Raw genomic sequence first — 19432 nt, 5'->3', positions numbered from 1 at the left:
TCAAATGGAAACACTGTAAGTCTCAACATTTCTCAAGCATCAGCTCTATACAGCTTATGAATTGGGAAGATAGCCATGATTTTAGACTAGGCTTAAAATCTTTCAGACTGCAACACGCTATTCATCTGGGTGCAGAATTTCAGACAGGGTGAAACCAACATTTAAGAGGTAACTAAATCTGCCTTTTCCAGCAGCTGTTTTTCTGGATGGTACACATAATGATTTAGAATTACAATAATTCAGTTTGGAGGGGACCTCAGGTGGTCATCCTGTCTGACTTGCTGCTCAGCGTAGGTGGCTCAGGGCTTTGGCCAGTTTGATCTTGAAAATCTCCAAGGATGGAGGTGGCACAATCTTTCTGGGCAACCTGTTCCACTGCCTGATTATCCTAATCGAGAAAAAGGTTTTCCTAATATCCAGTAAAAATCTTTCTTCTTTCATCTCCTGTTTGTTGTCCCTTGTCCTCCCATCGTGCCCCACGGTGTGAAGATCCTGGCTCCATCTTCTCAGCTGCCTCCCAATGGGTGCTGGCAGGCTTCTATTAGGTCCCCCCAAAGTCTTCCCTTCTCCAGGCTGAACAAGCTGTGCTCCCTCAGCCTCTCCCCACAGGACAGGCTCTCCAGCCCTCCCTAACCATCTTGGTGGCCCTTCACTGAGCTCACTCCAATTTATTTTGTACTGGGGATCCAAAACTGTATGCAGTGTTCCAGATGTGGACTAATGAGCATTGAGCAGAGGGAGATGATAACTTCTCTGCAACTACTGGCTGTGTTCTGTTAATATAGCTCAGGATGCAGTTGGCCACCTTTGCTGCCAGGGCTGATGTTCTTTGCTGCTGGCTGATGCTTGGCTTGCCGACCCCCAGGACCGTCAGAGTCTTTTCCACAGAGCTGTGCCCCAGCCAAGGGGATGCCACTTTGTTCTGGCTTTACCTGTTCCACTCACCATTACCTCTTCTATTGACACGGTCACAGAGTCTGAAGGTTCCACCTTGTACTGCAGATGGATGGAACAAAGGGGGTTTCTTCTCAGAAAGGGTGAGATAGTCTAGGGCTGCGGTTATTGCAAGATGAGCTGCAGCCTTTGTGTAATGGATGCAGCAGAAGTACATGCATCGTATGCGTTAGGTCTATAAACAAGATGCCTGTGTTTCCCTTGTAGTGAATGAAGAGAGGCAGGCTTCTTTTTCAGTGAGACAGGTGTGAGGCAGTGGCTGTCCTAACAATTTCCCTCAGCAGTCACTTTGGTCCCATCATTGGTTCTTCCTGAGCTGAGAAGTTGTCTGAGAATCTCAATTTCACACCCTTGTTGCACGTTGTGGAATCTGAAATCACTGATGAATGATTATCACTTCCAGTCGTTTTATCCGTCTTCATTTTTGTACAATTATTTGTTTTTCTTTGCTTGTCTTTTTGCCCTTTCAGATGAAAATGACACTTGACAGCCAGAATGACCACTCTGTGCTACGGAAATGAACTAGAAAGTGATACTGAGAAACAAGATGTTTGCGTGAGCATATTTGTAGAGGATTAGGCTTTTGGTGGGTGGAATGTGCCTGTTGCAAAGATTCTGTGGTAAAATTTACTGGAGCATAACATTGGGGATTTGAAAGACACGGATAAGCCAAACCAACATATGTGTTTGCACTGTTTAGAGTGGCATTTACAATACAGGGTGGTAAACCAACCTCATTTCAAAACAAACCAATTCTCCAGGCACTGTGTAGATCAGCAGGAAATTGAAGCCTATGCTCAGAAAAAGGCCAGAAGAGAAACTATTACAGTTTGATGGACAATGCAGCACTGCACTAGGGTCACGACAGGAGGGGATAAGGTGGGAAAAGCTGGAAGAAAGTCAATGTAATTAAAGATCAGAGAAGGAAGAGCGGTGCAATTGCCTTTAGATCCTGTGTTAAAATTTTTCCACTACTAAAAATGTATTTTTCAGTAATATCACATTGAAACCAGTGACTGTGGTTTACTGTGGTGACAAAAATTTATTTCCTTTATTCAAATTATTTCCTGACAAAAATAAGGTGTTTTCTGTCGATGTTACAGTAACCAAAGAATAAGTCAGCTCTGGAGTGGCACTTAACCTAGTATGATGTCAGCATGTGTCACCTCAGCTCAAACCAAGTGTGGTGAGAATCAGGTGTCGCTGTAATGTATTTAATTAGGCTGACATAATTTGGAATAATACATTGGCATCAGAGTAGCTGTTTAACTGCAGTGTTATTAAAAAATTCTGTAGTCATTCAGTATGCCAGAGCTTTATACCGCACATTCATATTCTCAGAGATACTATTAAATTTAACAGTGGTTAATTTCCCTGTAGTTTGAAATAATATAGATAGTCTGCACTTTTTCTAAAAACTATACATGAAATTACTTAAACCTGTCATTCAAATACCTTTTTAAACATCCACAAAGCCAACAGTTGTATCCAGTCTGTGCCCAGTTTGGGGGCATGTGTACTTGCCCATAAGATTGTGTGGTAGCATCTGTGCATGGACATTTAGGCCAAAAGTTTTAAACCAGAAGAAATTGCAAAAGAAGGTGTTGAGAGACCTGAACTTTGGAAACAAGGCTAGTAGATATCTGAATAAGTACTGACTTGTGAGTTGACCTTCTGACTCTTCCTGCATGTTGTTAGAAAATGGTTTATTGCTGGCGTTTCAATAGCCATGAATTGTAATTAATTCCAAAGCGCAACAGAACGTCCATGCACAAAAAGCGAGTTTATTTTGCAATGATAAATAAAGTGAACAGCTACTTCACGCTGGTAATTATGTGGCACTGAAAGCCTAGGAAGATAGAATGTTGATTTCCCAGCACGATTATTTTCTTTCAGAACCACTATTTTATTTCTCTTTTTCACTGTTTCTAATCTCCCAAATTGTTTTTTTAATGACGCAGCTTACGCACATGTAATGCTTTTCATTCAGAACAATGCCAAAGTGCTATACAGACTCTGTATTGTATTAGTGAAGCTTCACAACAAATGCATTTTTCTCTATTAGCACTCTCTAGAAAGAAAAGGACCCTGTGCACATGACAGAAAGTATGTCAAGAAGACAAGGGCATGTATATTCACATATGGTATAAATTGCTAGATTGAAAGTGAAGATTAATGTAGAACCTCCAATACTGTGTGAATTCATTTTCCTTTGAATAGTTGAAGTATTATAATGCATATTAGTTAAGGTTTCCTTAGTAGGATAATCAGTAGATATTCCGGGCTTCTCTAAGTTATGGAAGAGAATGAAGCAGGAAATGTAAGATGTACTATAAAAAAAGGAAAAATGTCTTTCTGAATTTAGTCTCACCGTATAGAGTTTTCATTTCCATTTTGCTTCTTTTGGGTTATTTGATAAATAGATGTCTACAACTCTCCTCATTTTTCTGTAATGGGGAAAAAAGCACAGATTTTTTTTTTTTGTGATTGTTTTGTAAGTGTAACCATTAATGAGTGCTTTTTGTTTTGCACTTAACATCCAAAACATTGTAGTAGCATGTACATTGTGGAACTTTAAAAACATATGGTATTACATATAGGTAAGGCTTGTATTTGACTTAAGTATTACCTATATTTTCTCATAATTATTTATGAACCTTTCCCTTGATAAGTCCTCTGGGATATAAACCAGCTGAACTTTTCAGCTATTTATTGTCTCTGTGGGGCTTTAAATAAAATTTCTGCATAATTGTCTCCAATTTGAGGGAATTTCAGTTCTAACTTTGACCCTAACATTTCAGCAAGGTCTAAGCCAGTTTGATTTTCCATCTCCATAATTACAGTATTAAAAATACAGCTCTATATCCTTGTAATGATGTGAAATTCTTCCTTCGTTGCTTGAGTCTTAAGTAACAAAGCTTTTTGTAAAAGCTCTGCTTTGGTAGGAACCACTGAAGAGACCTGCCCTTTCCAAAACTGTGGGGACCCAAAAGTGTACTGCATCTGCAACTTCCATTTCAGCAAACAACAAAAAAAATGGTGCACACTGTATCTCAGACTCCTCTTTGAAAGGATTTCTGAGCCTCGGGTCTGTTTGGGCGTCAAGTCTACCAGTTCTTCCATACCTCTTGTGTCTGTCCCTGTGCCATCATGTGCTTCTGAGTCCTGGTTGTTACATGAATAACACATTTCCACACACTCACTGGGACACATCATAGATTTAAACAGGATCTTAACAACAGCCCCTCCATTCATGCTGGAATGAATTTTCCCAGCAATGCCCACTGCTAGGCAAAGCTCTGAACTCCTTATGCACAGTGGTAGTCCTACTGACACAAATACAAGGTCAGGCATTCAGCATTGTTTCCTCTTCCCCCATGAGCAGAAGTGCTCAGTGGTATAAATTTAAATTCCCTGTCACAAGTGTGACAAAAGTGGACCTACTGTACTGTTCTCTGCCTTGTGATTTTGATTATTTGCTCAAAACTCTGGTGACCTTTGCAAGGGTAAGAAGGTGCTCTACCATGACACAATGGCAGTCATCACCATCATCCTGCTTAGTGGTTTGCCTGGAAATTGCTTGCAGTTTAGAAAAGCTTTCCTTTTAATTTAGTGCATATGTGAAATAAATTATACTATGGAATGGTGCTGTCAAATATTTATTTAGTATCTCAGTACTTGAACTCACTTGCCAATCAGATAAAATTAGTTTTGAATTCTTTTATACTGACATCATTTTCCTAACTTACAAATTCACTCTCAGACACAGAAGTAACGAATGTTTGCATTGGCCTGTTGTGAATAGCAGCAATGTTTAGGAATTTTAATGTACAGCTTAGTGTTTTCATAATGTCACTGTGAATCAGTGCTTAATTTTAGCTAGAGACAACTTTGTCCTTAAACTACTTACTTCGTGTATTTTCCTATTTTCTAATTCAGCCTGAGTGTTAACATTGGCTCCTTTTAGATGATTTGCATAGAGTTTCAAAGGCATAGGATTTCCCAAGACATTACTAAGCAGCAACAGTGGCTGCAAAGCCAAGTGTATATTGCTGGGTCAACAAGATTGGCTTTTAACAATCAAATAGGAAACATAATTGAGAATAATGACTAGTATTTTGAGAATTGTTTTACTGTATGTGTTACTGTGCCAAAATCTTTCCACATAATCCTGATTATTATCTCTCATAAAAATAGCATATTAACTTGTGAAGTTTATGAAAATAAGGCCTGCTCTAAAATGTGTTGAAATCAGTGCAACTAGTTTAAAAATAGTTTTTCTTCTCTGATACTTGCTTCATATAGAATGATAAGTTGTTGTGTTATGATTTAAGCACTTAGCTGGAAATTTTGTACAGAATTAAGTTAACTGTGTAGTTAGTACACAGTAGCATCTTATTTGGATTCATTTTATATTGCTAGAGGTTGGTCAGAATCCAAAAACTAAACACAGACAAAAATTAATCTACATGGTTTTGCTGAATTTGCTTGCTGAAGTGTAGTAAATCTTGAAAACAGAAGAGGTTTAATAACATTGTATTCCCACTATGTATTTACCTTTTTTGTTTGTGTTTGGCATGACTGAGAATTTCATCACTGTCAATTTTCCGTCAAAGAATAGAACATATTTGAATAAACTTTGCATGGCCAGTGTAAAAAAAAAAAAAAAAGAAAATGGTGCATGAAATGATGGGGAACAATTAACTTTGAGTCTCCAGTTTTCCAGGTTTCTGGTTGGATTTTGTTTCTTAAAATCTTGACTGCTTGGCTGCGTTACTGATGCCTACATCACTAGTAAGGGATCACCAAAGCAGCTGGGTTCTTGGGAGTGCTGGTGGAAATGTTACTGAAACCATTAGTGGTGAACAGTAGAAACACAGGAAGGTGAAAACGTCTCTGCTCCTTGTCTGCCAGGAGAGAAAGATAATCTCTTGTTATGTATGCAGACTTCCAAGGGTAAAACTTGAAGAATTAGGTTAATTGGGCTAATAGGGGTAAAAAAGATTACTTTCTTAAACATTGTCATTTTTTAGGAAGAGGCATCACAACAAATCCGTAATTCTAGTGGTTGTTTTACTCTTGATCGATTGAAAGCCCTAACTGTGCTTTTATAAGGACTGCTTCTGTTTAACTGAGCCATATCAGCTTTTTCCTAGAAGTTACAATGGAAACAGCGATTAGATATAACCATATACAGTGTAACTTGGTAATAGAGCCCAGGTTCTGTGGGGTCATTTACATCTGTGATCATATAGAACAGCCTGTTATGGGATTATCCAAGAACAGAGTGAGCTCAGGCTGAAGAAATCCCAAAGAGTACTTCTGTACTCAGAATTTCTCAATCATTACCAAGTATGCAGCTTTTTTTTTTGGTTTGTTTTTTTTTTTTTTCACATCGTGTTATGCACAACCAGACCATAGAAAGTATCACTTCCACCATTTACAGTGAAGAAGGCCAAGGAAAAAAGGCTGAGGAATCAAGGATCTTAAACTGTGGTGTGTGGATGGACTGCAGAGCTTTTTCTTGTGGTTCATTGAAAAAAAAATGTTTTAGAAGTATAACATGGTAGATTAAGCTACCGGTACCGGAAGAGAACAGGGTCTGCGAATAGATATTTTCCTTACAAAGTGGTCTGCTGACTGCAAATCTGGAGCACCATCAGAGTTCAACTAATTGAGCCAGACAGCTTGTTAGACTGTCTTATAAAAGCTGGATGTCTGGCTAGATAGCTTTTGGCACTTTGAAGAATAGAGAGGCAGATTTATGAACTGGACAAATGAGCATTACAGTCAGGAATTTTTCTAACAGTTTGGCTGTATCTCTGAGACCTTTTGACTTTCAGAAAGATGCTGCTTCAAAAGCCAGTTTCTGCCAAGCTCCTAAATGCACCATTCAGCCTTGGATATTACTGCTGGTTTTAAGCACCTTATCTTCCTCTGCAGCTCACAAAAGAGCCAGGATACGTTTAGACTCTGTTTTATCCCTACCTACTCAGTAACACGAAAGCTTCAAAATGGCAAGATGGTTCAGGAAAGAGAGAGGTGTGCCCGCACATAGAGAAGGAACAGGGTAATGTTAACATGCTGTAAGAGCTTGATGCACTCCTGGAAAGATGAACGCAAATCTACATTCTCCCAGCATTGCTGAGACTTCAGAAACATTCAGCTTCCTCACGGCATACATATACTCATAGTGGGCACACATCTCTGCGATACACCCATAAAACTCTTGTCTTAGGTTCAGTTTGGACAGGAATTGCTGAATCCCTTCCATGGCTCACTCTCAGCAATTAAGCCCTAACTCACCGTGTCCTGAACTCCACTGTCGATTAGTCTCCATATCCTCGCCACCAGCAAACAGCCAACAGCAGTGCTGCCAAGATTTCTGCACTTGTTTCTGCCTCTTCTGTGCTGAACGTCATTCCAGTTCAGATCCATCAAACTATCCACTGCAGAAACTGAAACACCGTGGGCAGAGGAACACGCAAAATCAGAATTTCTTGGAAAAACCCCAGTCACTAAAATTGTAAATAGCTTTTTTTCTTCTTTGTATGCTATTTCCTTTGTGGATTCCACAATTTCTGATTTCCAAGCTTTAGATCAGCTTAGAGTGGAATGGATGGATTCATGCCTGAAAATGATTGAAAAATAAGGCAGTAGTTGCACAGAGAGGAGCATGACATGTAGTATTTCCAGTATGACTTGTGTTAATCAAACCAGAAATACTGTGATACCTACCAGGGTGCCAGACACTTAGCTACACAGATAGGGGGAAACAACTGAGAAAAGGGAACACCATCACACTTCTGTAGCTTTTTGATGCTGCTGTTCCCTCTCCTAACAAAAGAAAACAGAAAATGCAGAGGTGATGACAGTTAAACACTTTTTCATCCATCACAGAGATCTGGTAAAGTTTGGAGAAGCTTCTTGTTTAAGCTGAGCAGTTACTGAGACATCGTTAAGACTAATTAAAGCAACACAAAACAAACTGAAGGAAACCAAATACGCCCCAGACTTAGGAGGAAGATGATGCTATAGCTTGGCATGTTCTCACCACTGCAAACCTGAGGACAAGTAATGCACACCTTTGCCTGCATTGCCACACTACCACTCATTTTTGTCATTATTTACTATCTGTGGTCGCAAGAGGACATGTGGCCTAGTGGACCAGCCCCAGAAACGAGGCACAAGAGTGCATTGGTTTCGGAGCCAGACTCAGGGCCCATCCTCGTTTGGGAACTGAGAAAGGAGGGAGCACAGCAGTCATGAAATTCCTCCATTCCCTGTTTCAGTTGCTGCTTCTTCTTTTCATCAGCTTTCAGGGTGTACGCTGCTGTTTTGCTACTTTGCAGGCGATAGATTTCAACAGTCGGTCTTTAAAAATCCTGCACTAATAGGTAAGAGTAGAAGAGGAAGCAAACGTATGGAGGAAGCTCAGACTGATTTTTGGCAAATCCTACGCTTGATCTGTGTTGCAGTGTTGCCAGCGCTAAGTGTTCCAAAATCATACGTGATGAGGGTGGCTTAAAAATATTCAATTTGGAGTTCCTTTTTATTTGCCTTCTGGCTTAAAAATAATCAATTTGAGGTTCCTTTTATTTGCCTTTGGTTTCTTAGCCTTCAGGGTACGCTCAGATAATGTTTTCTCAGAAACCACGTGTGCTAGAAAGCTGCTTTCTCTTTTCCAAATGAAAATTACTATTTCTCAAGTCAAGTCCCAGCCCTGTGCTAAGGCTTCGTGTACCAAATAGCATGGGATGTGCAATAAACTTACGAGATTTGCAGTCCTTTATCTTGTTCCCCTCATATATTTTGTTTTGTTTGTTGTAGTCCAGGGTAGAATGACAGAGAAAGAAGGAAGTGAACAAGTTAATATGAATAAAAACACAAGAGCAGATTGTTAGGGAAGGAGGGGTAGCAACTTAATAGCTGAAATAGAAAGCAGAGAAAGGAAAGCAAGGGTGCAAACAGAGACGAAGCAGGAGCATAGCAATATTCACAATGGGGAAGATTTAGGAGGAGAAAGCAAAGCAAAGCAAACAAAATGGAAATATCATTCTGCATATACCTATCCTTTAACTGTGGCAGCTGCTTCGGGACTCTGGAAGCTATCAGGGCTATAAATAGCTATGTATCTGTCATTAATTATTTGAAGCTGTGCCAATATTGAACCAAGGATTAGCCTTGCCAAAGCAAATGGGCAGCAGTGTGTGGACTTTTGAAGACCAGGTGTTTTCGAGCTTTTAAATGCTGCACACTCACGTTGTTCTGCATATATATGTGTCTTTCGGAGGGCAAAGTTAACTTGAAATTCAGAGAACTTTAAGACTGTGGGGTTGGAAGGACATAAAGTTCTTAGGTCTGAAATTAAATCTGCAAAATTTGTTTTCTTTAGCAGGTATGTAATGCTGCTGAGGGCTGTCACAGTCTGCTTTTCCATAGCCTGAGTATTTGTGATGCCTGACTTTCAGAAGGCTTGAAGGAATAATTCAGCAAAGCATACTGAAGTCTGGCTATTTCTTCAAAGTAGAAGGTTTTTCTAATTTTTAGAACTTCTTCCCCCTTTACCCCTCTGTATATTTTTGCTAGTGTGTCTCCTGTAGCATTCCTACCCCTTTTATTTGATGTAGAGTTGTCTTTCACTGCTCTCTCTTTTATTATAATTTTTTATGTTTCTCTCACTGTCCCCAAAATCTGACATGTCCCACTTAATGTACTCCCATCTCCTTTTAATTCTGTCATTGAATTTGCAAGATTTCTGGCTATAACATGCTCTCTTTGTATCTATCTACTCTTTCTTACAGCTTCTGAAATAAGTGTGTTATGTTTAGTCCCTGTTTAGCCACTCCATGTATCCTGTGCCTCTATGGAATGAAGAGCAATTAATAAGTTATATAGTTCAGGAGGCTGGATTTACCTTTGTTGTAGCTGGTGAGTCATATTTCATCTAGGGTAAATGTCAGGATATTTTCCCTCCAGATTTCAAATGCAAAGCCCAAATTAAAAGAAGGTTAATTTTATGATCTACCTAGATAAAGTGTTTTCACTGAGGACTGAATACAAAACCAGAGAAGACTAAGGATAACCATAGAATCACTGATACAGTGACTTGAATGGGAAGATAAGACTGAACTTGTGGAACAACTCTTGATGGGTAAAGAAGGTTGAAACACTAAAAAAATAAACTTCTCTCTATTGCATTCAGAGGCACAGAATATTTGCATTTGCATTTATGTGCAGAGCTCCCATGCACTCCTCTCTCCTCCTCTAAGACTGCTTGTCTGAATAGTAAGTATTTGGCACAACAAATAGACTGAAAGAGTCCAAGAAAGGTCAGTGAGATAAAGAGAAAAGATGGATTGATAAATAAGCTATGACCATAGGCCAAGCCAGAATTAGCAGGTCTTATTTTAGGCACTATATATTGGTCAATAATTCCTTGCTGATTTAAAATTGGCTTTTAGTAAAGTAACTTGGTCAGCAATGCTTCAGCTACAGAAATTAAATTATATTTATTGTATAATTAAATAGTGGTTTATTTGTTCAAATATTTTATCAGATACCTTTCTAATTAATCTTTCTATTCCATAACCTTTTTTTTGGCAAATACTGAGCTTTAAATCTAGCTTCATTTCATGCTTTACAGTGTCTTTTTCATAGATTTATTGAAACTTATCACATGCTCATGAGGCACACAGAAAAAATATCAAAAGTTCTCCAAGTGGGAAGCCTTAGCCACAAATCTAATTTTGGAGGTATCAGCATATGATGAGGTCTGTAATATTAAATCCATGTCTGGAAATCACCTATTGCCAGGTCCTGAGTTGCAGAAATAAAGAAGCAAGGAAAATATTTCTCCTTTTTTCTCTCTCTCCCTCCCTCCATCCCTCCTTCCTTCTCAGACACCCACACGAGCACACCCACACACACACATGTGTGTGCATGCACGCACGCACGTACGCACAAAAAGCTTCTGTTTTGATTCAGTTCTCCCAGCTTCTTTGTACAATTACAAATTGCAGATGTTCCAAACTTTAGGGCAGGGTTCAATTTCATTTGCAAATGAAATATATGATTTACATATATATATAAGAAAATAAATTAGTCATATCCTCAATAGCAATATTCAACCCTGGACTGGCCTAGGAATCCAGAGTTATTACAAATTTCCTTCTACTTACAGAGCTAAAATGATCAATTCTTTCAGGACAGACAGTGTTGATTTTTCTTTCACCAAATGAGGGAGAATACTTCTTTTTTAAATGAATATTTTCATGTCAAACATATCCTGGCTACTTCTACTGCTAAGAGTGTATGTTTTGATGTCAGTTTAAATTTACCGGAACAACATATATGTTTTCATTATTTAATAACCTACTAATAATCCACTACCATTTTTGTAGCGGGTAATAAAAATTGATGGTTGCAGTGTTAGTAGCCTTGCACTTGTGGCAAGTTACCAGTTGCAATTTCTCATATTATTCAACTCAAACCCATGTGCAAGAGCTGACCAGTTCAAGGGCTGACATTAACTCATAGACTGTTGAGACCGTTTACTGATTTTGGTGCACAAATTACATTGTTGCCCAGCCCCAGTTGTCATTATAGCGCGTAGGGTGTACTTTAATAGCTGTTTAAGTGTTAGTCAGCTCCTGACGACTGGGCTTACTGCAAGGATGGAAGTGTAGTGAACTTTAGCTGTTGTGGATGGGTGATTTGGCGTGTAGTGTGATATGGTCTGAATATTGTGTATCCACTTTCCCTGACACAAACTGAGGTGTTGCACTGAAAGGGAGAAGACGCAAGTTGGTGTTCCCAAAGTATAACCTCGCCATTGTAAAATTGATGGCAGGTAAGTCTGCTGATGTAGTTACTTAGATATTTGATCTTCTTTGAAACAACATTCTCAGTATCATCATACAGCCAACCCAAGTGCCCCCTGCTCATACCTCTGAATCCCTGCTAACCATTACCTTGCACAGGACCATGACAATGGCTTTGAATCAACTGTACTTTTCTGGACCCTGTGTTGACCAGCAAATCCAGCTCTGCTTCTTCAGCCTCCCTCTCCCCACCCCCACCCTCTCTCCCCTGCAATTGTGAAGCGTCAGCATGAGACTCAGAAGCTGAAGACCTGGAGAAAGATGGAGAAAAGATGCAGGAGAAGAGATTGAGAGGAACCTGATACATTTTCTGAATAGATGGAAAGCCACACTGTGGGAAGGGATGTAGGTGGGTCATTGAGAAAACAGAAATCAGGCTTCCCCAGCCTAAGAGCTGAAGAGCTTGATCTTTTTCTTTCTATCCTCCTTCTTTCCATGCTTCAGTGCCCCAGACTCCCACCATAGCTTGGTATCATCTGCATCTGCATTATGAGCTTTTCCAATCTACTCTCTGTCATGCTAATTCCTCCAATGTTTGATCTTTGAATAAAACCCTACACATGTCATTCAGCAGCTTTGCACTCCCAGATGCTTGGTTCCACTCTCCTCAAGTACCTGCATATCTTGAGGAGATCATGGAAAGGTGTGAAAAAGACTGTGAAAACTAAGTGTGCTAAATGGAGAAAGGGAAGATGGGGAGTGTGAAAGGGTATTTGCTTCCCAAATATGAATGAGTGTTCATGACAAGAAGGACTCAAAGCTTCTTCAGCAGTATCCTTTCTCATATTCTCTATTGTCTTACCAAAAAGTTGAAGTGATTTTAGTAATTGCATGCTTGGCTTGTGAAAGGAAAGAAGGCATTTCAAAGACTGTTATCAACAGCCATGCCTTCATCTCCCTGTACTCATTTCTGCTGAGGTAGGAGACATGACAACGTTATCCTAACTTCTTCAGTGTGTTTGAGCCATGTCATTTTCCTCAAGTGGAATTAGGAAAACACAGCACTATAGAGTTTGCATAAAACTACTTAAAAATACTACTGTTGAAGTGCAAAGCACTATCAGAAGTTCTTGCATATGATTTGCAAAGTGTCCAGGCTGAAACAAACTTACATTTCATGACTATAACTTGTCTGGTCACTGTGACAGCCTGCCATGGATAAGTTTTTCTTCAGCAGAGCCCCACACTCTCTTTGCCTCAGCCATGCACTCCACCTTGAGCTCCAACTCCAGGCACAGAGGTGAAGAACTTTTTCAGTTGAGCTTCGCTGAAAGAAGCACTTGGACATATCCCCAGCATCTGAGAACCTGTAGAGTGGATAAGAGCCACAGGTTGAGCCTCATAAGCATGCAATAAATAAATTTCAGTTGAACTGGGTTGATATTGTAAAATTCTGGGATTTAGGTGGGCTGTATTTCAGAGGTCTGCTGTTTAAATGAAAAACCTGCTTTCAGGAGGCATAAAAAAAGTCAAGGCAGTTTAGTGAATATGGAGATTTTTGACCATTTAGCATCTGACTAGTTAGCTTTTAAACACCAGCTGGGCTTTCTGGCAAAGTGACCCGTCTATAACACAACATCCAGTTCCTGTGTCGCATGCAGCACTAGAGGGCAGAGCTAACAGCTAATGAGAAATTAAGGGTGCCTTAAGGTCCAGGGAACATACGTTATAATGCAGTTAAACAAACTTTTAAGAACTAGCTGGAGAAGGAGGCTGAGACACAAAAGACGAAATATTAGGTGACTGGTAAAATAAATGGTAAATTAATTACTATGCTGGAAGCATGACAAACACTACAGCCATGGCCTTGCATATTCCCCATAGCCCTGGTTGGGAGCATTTGCAGCTCTGAGAGATGCAGTTTCCAGCTTTCTTCAGGCCTCCTTCTCCTGTATTTGCAAGGGTCTGTTTGCAAACAGGAGGACTAGCCATGTCCCTTTGAAAGCCAAATCTGAGATGCTGGAGCACAATTCTGCTGCAGGAAGACAACTCCATGCAAAGTGCCACGTGCCAGAGAGGTGGCACCTTATACATTTCCTGGGGCTGGGCTCTTTCTGGCACAGGTACTCTGGCCCTGTGGTATTCCTGGGTCTTCATGCAATGGGGCTCCCAGATGGCTGGAGGGGCTCAGGGTGGGAGTGAAGCTGTGGAGATCTATGATATATGCTGAAGTTCAGCTGTTGCTTGTTGGATCGCATTGACCCTGTATGTCCAGGTGAAGCATATCTCAGAGCAATGCCTGCAGCACAGTGGGTGGTGTTGTGGGCACCCTGCTTCAGAGGAGACTCTCAGCATCAGTGAGACCCCTAGAAAGGGACTGTTTTTTCCCTGGTTGTTGCCCAGAGACCATGAGAAGATGAGTCATATCCTGTGCTTGCTCATGCCGCATGTCCCCAGTGTGAGGCAGTCAGCAGCTATCAACTAGGTAGATGCAAGTAGCCTTGAATTTAATTTAATTGCTCTTTCTAATCTAACTGAAAACCATGGCTGTGAAGGTTAGAGGGTGTGACAAAAGGAGGGTGAAACAGTGAAATGGGAGTGGTTCATCTGTAGGCTGAAGAGGGAAATCCATGCAAGGTATTAAATTCTGTCTCTACCCAGACTTCTACAGATGCTCACAGAGAATAAAAAGAAACCTTTTGGCTAAACTTGAGTACTTTTCTACACTGCTGCATAGTTTTCACCCGTTAAACTGCTTCAAGATTTAAAAAAAAAAAAAAAAGTGAAAATTATCACACACCCCCCAGCCAAATAACACCAACCAAACCGAGCCAGATGTTTGGTTTACCTCTGTTCATCAGGAAAATAATGGAGTTAATTTTGTATATCACTAATATTATGGCTGCCATTTTATAGCCGCATATCTTCATTCCTTTCTTGAGACTGCTCAGTCTTCAAGAAATGAAGTGTGAGTTTTACAGTTTACATGGCAATGATTTATATGAAGGTCGTGGCCTGTCACATGACAACGCCTGACCCCACATAACATGATGTAAGTGTAAGAATCACACTCTTTCTCAGGGTCAGTAGCACCATTACACAGGTCCCTGTGTTCAACATGCCACCCACAAAGCAGGGCATATGCCTTTTCCCTTTTCTAATTTTTTTTTTTTTTGTCAGCTCCCTGAATTACATTCAGGTAGTTCTGCACATTTCTACTTTTTCATTTAATTAGGTGCAAACACTCTGTATAAATAAAATAAAAAGTTCCCTGCAGCTAGTAGACTGTTGCAGTCTGCCAGACACCGAAAAATGTTTGTCTCTGTTACTGTTGCTTAATAATTCACATTTTATAAACAAAGAAATCTTTCTCTCCCTCTTTTTTCTTTCCCTTTTCCAGTTGGCTTTTGGGGGTTAGAAGCTTGGATACAGCTGCAGAATAAGTTTGGATCCCAGTATACAGTAGGTGTACTATCCGTGAATACAATAGGTGTACAGTACTACCAAGGTTTCCTGCCTGCCTTTCAGTCTCACAGACTCCATATCCTTTAGGAGATGTCGGTCACTGCAGTGCTTGTATGTAAATGCTATATCGTCTGGTAGGTATTTCAGATCCCTTTACATGGTGCTTGGCGAGCTGAGCCATAATTCCTTATGTCCTGTTTCTAGCAGCAGCTCGAGTCATAGACATCCCCCATAATAATGATCTTTAAAGAAACTTAGGTTGATTTACTAAGAGTATATCAGAATGGTGCATAAAGTTGATTATCTCCATATATATGTAAAGAGAGAGAGAGTCTGAAGAGGTTGTGCAGCGTTACAAGTTGATGTGTTAGGAAGCTGCAGAACCCAAATCCTCTTGGTTTCCACAGTTCTCACCACTGTCACTCGGAGCAGCCATTGCCAACATGTCTGGCCTGTAGCAAATCAAGTGTTTCATGACATTTATATATATCAGCTGGTATCTGAAAGGCTGGGTGTGATAACTCATACCTGGGCATAGATCACCACAAATGGTTACGGAGTTATCCAGAAGTGCCATCTTTTTATGCAGGCTCTGCAGCTGAGTGTAGGACACATAGCGAGCTGTATGACTTAGTTATTTCTGTATTTATCTCCTCTCAACTTTGTCAAGAGACAGTACTTCAGAAGTTCCAGACTGTATGATAAATTCTGGTAATCATGCTGGTTAGAGCAATTTAGCTACCACCTTGCTCACATATTAATGTAGATCTTTTCTATTAAAAAAAAAATAAATTTAGAATAAGTAAACCTAAAGCCTATATTCCATTTAAATTCAGTAATTTAAGCTAAATCATGCAAACCATCAACATCTGAAGCTATTTCATTATGTGGAGAAACAAGTTAAACAGAATCTCATACTTTAGTGACAGAGAAGAGAGGTATCTTCTTCTGAACAGAAGCTTTATTTCTATTGTGCTTTATTCTGATATGAAAAGTGACCTTTCCTATGACTTTCTAGTGTTCTTCAAAGGCCAGATTTTTTGCCAGCTGCAGCACTTTAACAAGTCTGCCAACATCTGCTCAGCTTGGCTTGAGATAGAAACTGCTTCTGAGAGTGTCTGTTTGCTCAAGGCCTCAGGATCCTAGGTCTTTATCTTGCAAAAGCTTAAGATCATGTGTTAGAATTTGCAGAATTGGAGCTTTTACATCTATAAAGTTTATAGCATATAAATTTTTAATGACAAAAAGTAAATACTCCTAGTGGTAGATATGAAGAGGTCAAACACAATAATCTCTGTTGTGAATACACATGGTTCCTGTTTTCAAATGTGTCTTTGTCCACTTGTATTTCTTTTAGGTGTTTTATTTAGTATTAAAAATCCACTCTAACTTGAATGACATATTCCAGATGTAAATGTATATAGATGCTCTTCAGGTACTAGATGCCCGAACCATTTTTCTGTGCTTCACAGCACATGAGTGGTTTGTGTGTGTACATTCATATGTGTACGTATGTACTTTTGGCCCAGTGCCTTCACATGTCTTACTCCCTGTGTAAAAGTTTGCATATAGTGAAGCGCTATTTTATAAAATATCACCGTTGGCACATTCACTACTCCCAAGGAGGGCATGATCTATGAGTTGTGTAAAGCCGCACGTACAATTAATCTTTTGTAATGTGTCATAATACATTGTACATCACACACTGAATAGTTTGACAAATGTGTTACTGTAGTGCTATGAATGCCAGAGGTTCTGAGCAAAAGGTTATATCTGTTTCTAACCATTTTAACTTCCAGATCTCATTCTGAGTTTTTGGTTCCAAGAAGCCCAAAATCTAAAGGCAGGATTTTTGCCTGGTTAATGTTGATTTCAATACAAACCAATGCATACATCATTTCAGTAGAAAACCTAATCTGCTTAGCTTTATGTAAATCTTCCAAAATACACTAGAAACGGGGATTTTTGATGATAGAAATATTAGATTGGAAGGACAACTGTTTGGCAGTGAGGTACTTACCTTCCAGGAATTAATAACTGGTGAGTGTCCTTACCTTTCCACACTTACAGACTTTACAGTCGAGATAGGATGACAAGAAGCCAAGTCATTCTATGAATTGTTCATGCCTTCAGAAAGGAACACATCCTGTGGTCTGCTGCAATTCTTTAAAATCAGTAAGATGTGCTACTCAAGAATACAAGCTGAGATTTTCCAAGACAGGAGCCAGAGTGGCAACATGCCTTTACATGTATCAACACAAGGAAATGATCCAATTATAGAAAAACTAATCCAACAGACCTTTGGAATTTTAGATGGAAATCCGGAAGATACTGTCCTTTCCTCCAACTGCTTTGGTCAAACTCTTGAGGACAGCAAAGAGCCAACAAAGTCATTAGCCTTATGACAAGTGTCAAGGAAACCTGGAGCTATTGCTGTGATCATGTCAAGTCTCTGTCTTGCTGTAATTACTTACTCAATTTCATGGAATCTCTTTGGTATCTCACTAAAAGCATGTCTCATCTTTTTATGTCCACTGATTTTTAAAATGGGGGTGGAACTATTGGCATAGAGGGTTAAAACTGCATTTTGTGCCATTAGTTATGTCACTAGTGAAAGAAACGCAAATAAATTCAAAGAATGCTACAATTTACTGTTCCCTTTTCTGTCATGTTGTATGTTAATTTTTGTTCTCCAGAACACACAGTTTTCATCAAAATGAAATGTAGTTACTCAGTTACATTACATCAACCATCCCATGTTAAGGATGGAGTGAGCAAGAGACTGCCCATCCTTCTAGGTCTGGAGGTGTTCCTTACAAGTTAGGCTGGCGAGGCAATGCGATGAAACCTGCTGCTACCCCTATTCTTTGGAGAAACTGAAAGTGCAAAGCTGTCTGAAAGCATTTAGCATGTACATTCACATGCCATGCATGAGTATAAAGAAGGGGAAGAAGGCTATGATTCTTGAAAAGTCAACAGGTTCAGAGCATTATTTACCTGGATTCATCAAATGAGGGTATTTTTAAAGCTTCCAGTATTGTGGTGGAATTGCTTCCTTGAATATCATCTACAGAAGTTCCTCATCTTGAGTCATTTCCGTCAGACTGAAACCACCATTGGGCAGGTTCGTCGTTAGCAGAAGATGCCTGCAGCTGCCTACCAGCACCTTGCCATGTAGGGCACCAGGGCCTCTGGCAGTGAGGAGGGTCAGGTCCTTACTTCTGTTCCTGGTGGCTCAGAGTTTTTAGCAGACTGAGCGCTTTTTGCCCAGCTTTGAATTTCTAAGGGAAAAAATTTTAAGAAGCTGAAATAAAAGCAAAATAGGATGGGAATATGAAAACAACATTTCTGAGCCCTGCTCAGTTCCAACAGCAACACAAAACTATTCCATTTATATATTTAGCGAAATAAATCCTGGCATCACCACCAATATGTTTCCTCTTATTGTGGGAGTTTCTTTTGAGTTGTGTTGAGACAAATATAGGACGAATGAGAATAAGGGACAGATGTCAGTGCTGTAAATGCTATTGGGAGCTGGAAACTCCTTTCATCAGCTGCTTTCAGAACGTTCAAACCTGACCAGCACCATTCATCTGGGCCAGAAGTGCTGACAGAGACCAGCTGACAGACTCCCACTTCGACCTTCAGTTCTTCATGCCCATTCCGACGCTGGGATCTGAAATAGCAGGATTAACTCATCCCAACCCCAACCTTCAGGGAAGCTTCTCTGCCAGGGTCCCGTGCCCTTTGCCGCATTTCCTCAGCCCTTACCTGAAACCCATCACTCTTGCTGCAGCAGCCCCTGACCTGCCACCATCAGCAGTGTGCCTCTGGCTGATTTCATGTTGCAGAGAGAAAACACTCCCCATGTCTGAATCCATCCCACCGGAGAAGCACAGCTAAGCCCACAAACTCACCATGTACCAGCGCCAGCTATCTAGCTGTCCTTCTCCTGTCAGCCAGGGGTTTCTTCTGCTCATCGCTTGTCCTTTCCCCCACCCTTTTCTCTCCCTCCTGGCTTTTACGTTTCTTCCACGGTGATCCATTAGGTATTTACCGACAGGGTAATGTAACTTTTCACACCGGCTCTCTGCGTGCACTGCCCTGCAGACTGGGCTGGATAAAGCCTCTCCCCAACCCCAGCTGGCTGGACATCTCCCCCCCCACCTTCCCCTCCCCTTCACACTAGC

General features: G+C 40.3%; 1 long non-coding RNA gene across 1 annotated transcript; it reads right to left on the bottom strand.

The window, feature by feature from the left end:
- Nucleotides 1-3242: 3242 nt before the first annotated feature.
- On the bottom strand, nt 3243-19324 carry LOC113477557. The gene is made up of 4 exons (XR_003397923.1): nt 19160-19324; nt 12950-13144; nt 7261-7412; nt 3243-5861 (listed from the first exon to the last, which is right to left on the bottom strand). It is a non-coding gene; the product is annotated as an uncharacterized LOC113477557 (long non-coding RNA).
- Between the last annotated feature and the right edge of the window lie 108 nt (nt 19325-19432).

Source organism: Athene cunicularia (assembly GCF_003259725.1).
Source record: "Athene cunicularia isolate RWA chromosome 2 unlocalized genomic scaffold, athCun1 chr2_part2, whole genome shotgun sequence".
NCBI classification, from domain to species: Eukaryota; Metazoa; Chordata; class Aves; order Strigiformes; family Strigidae; genus Athene; species Athene cunicularia.
The sequence above is the reverse complement of the archived record's forward strand: the minus strand, read 5'-3'. Positions and strand labels throughout refer to the sequence as shown.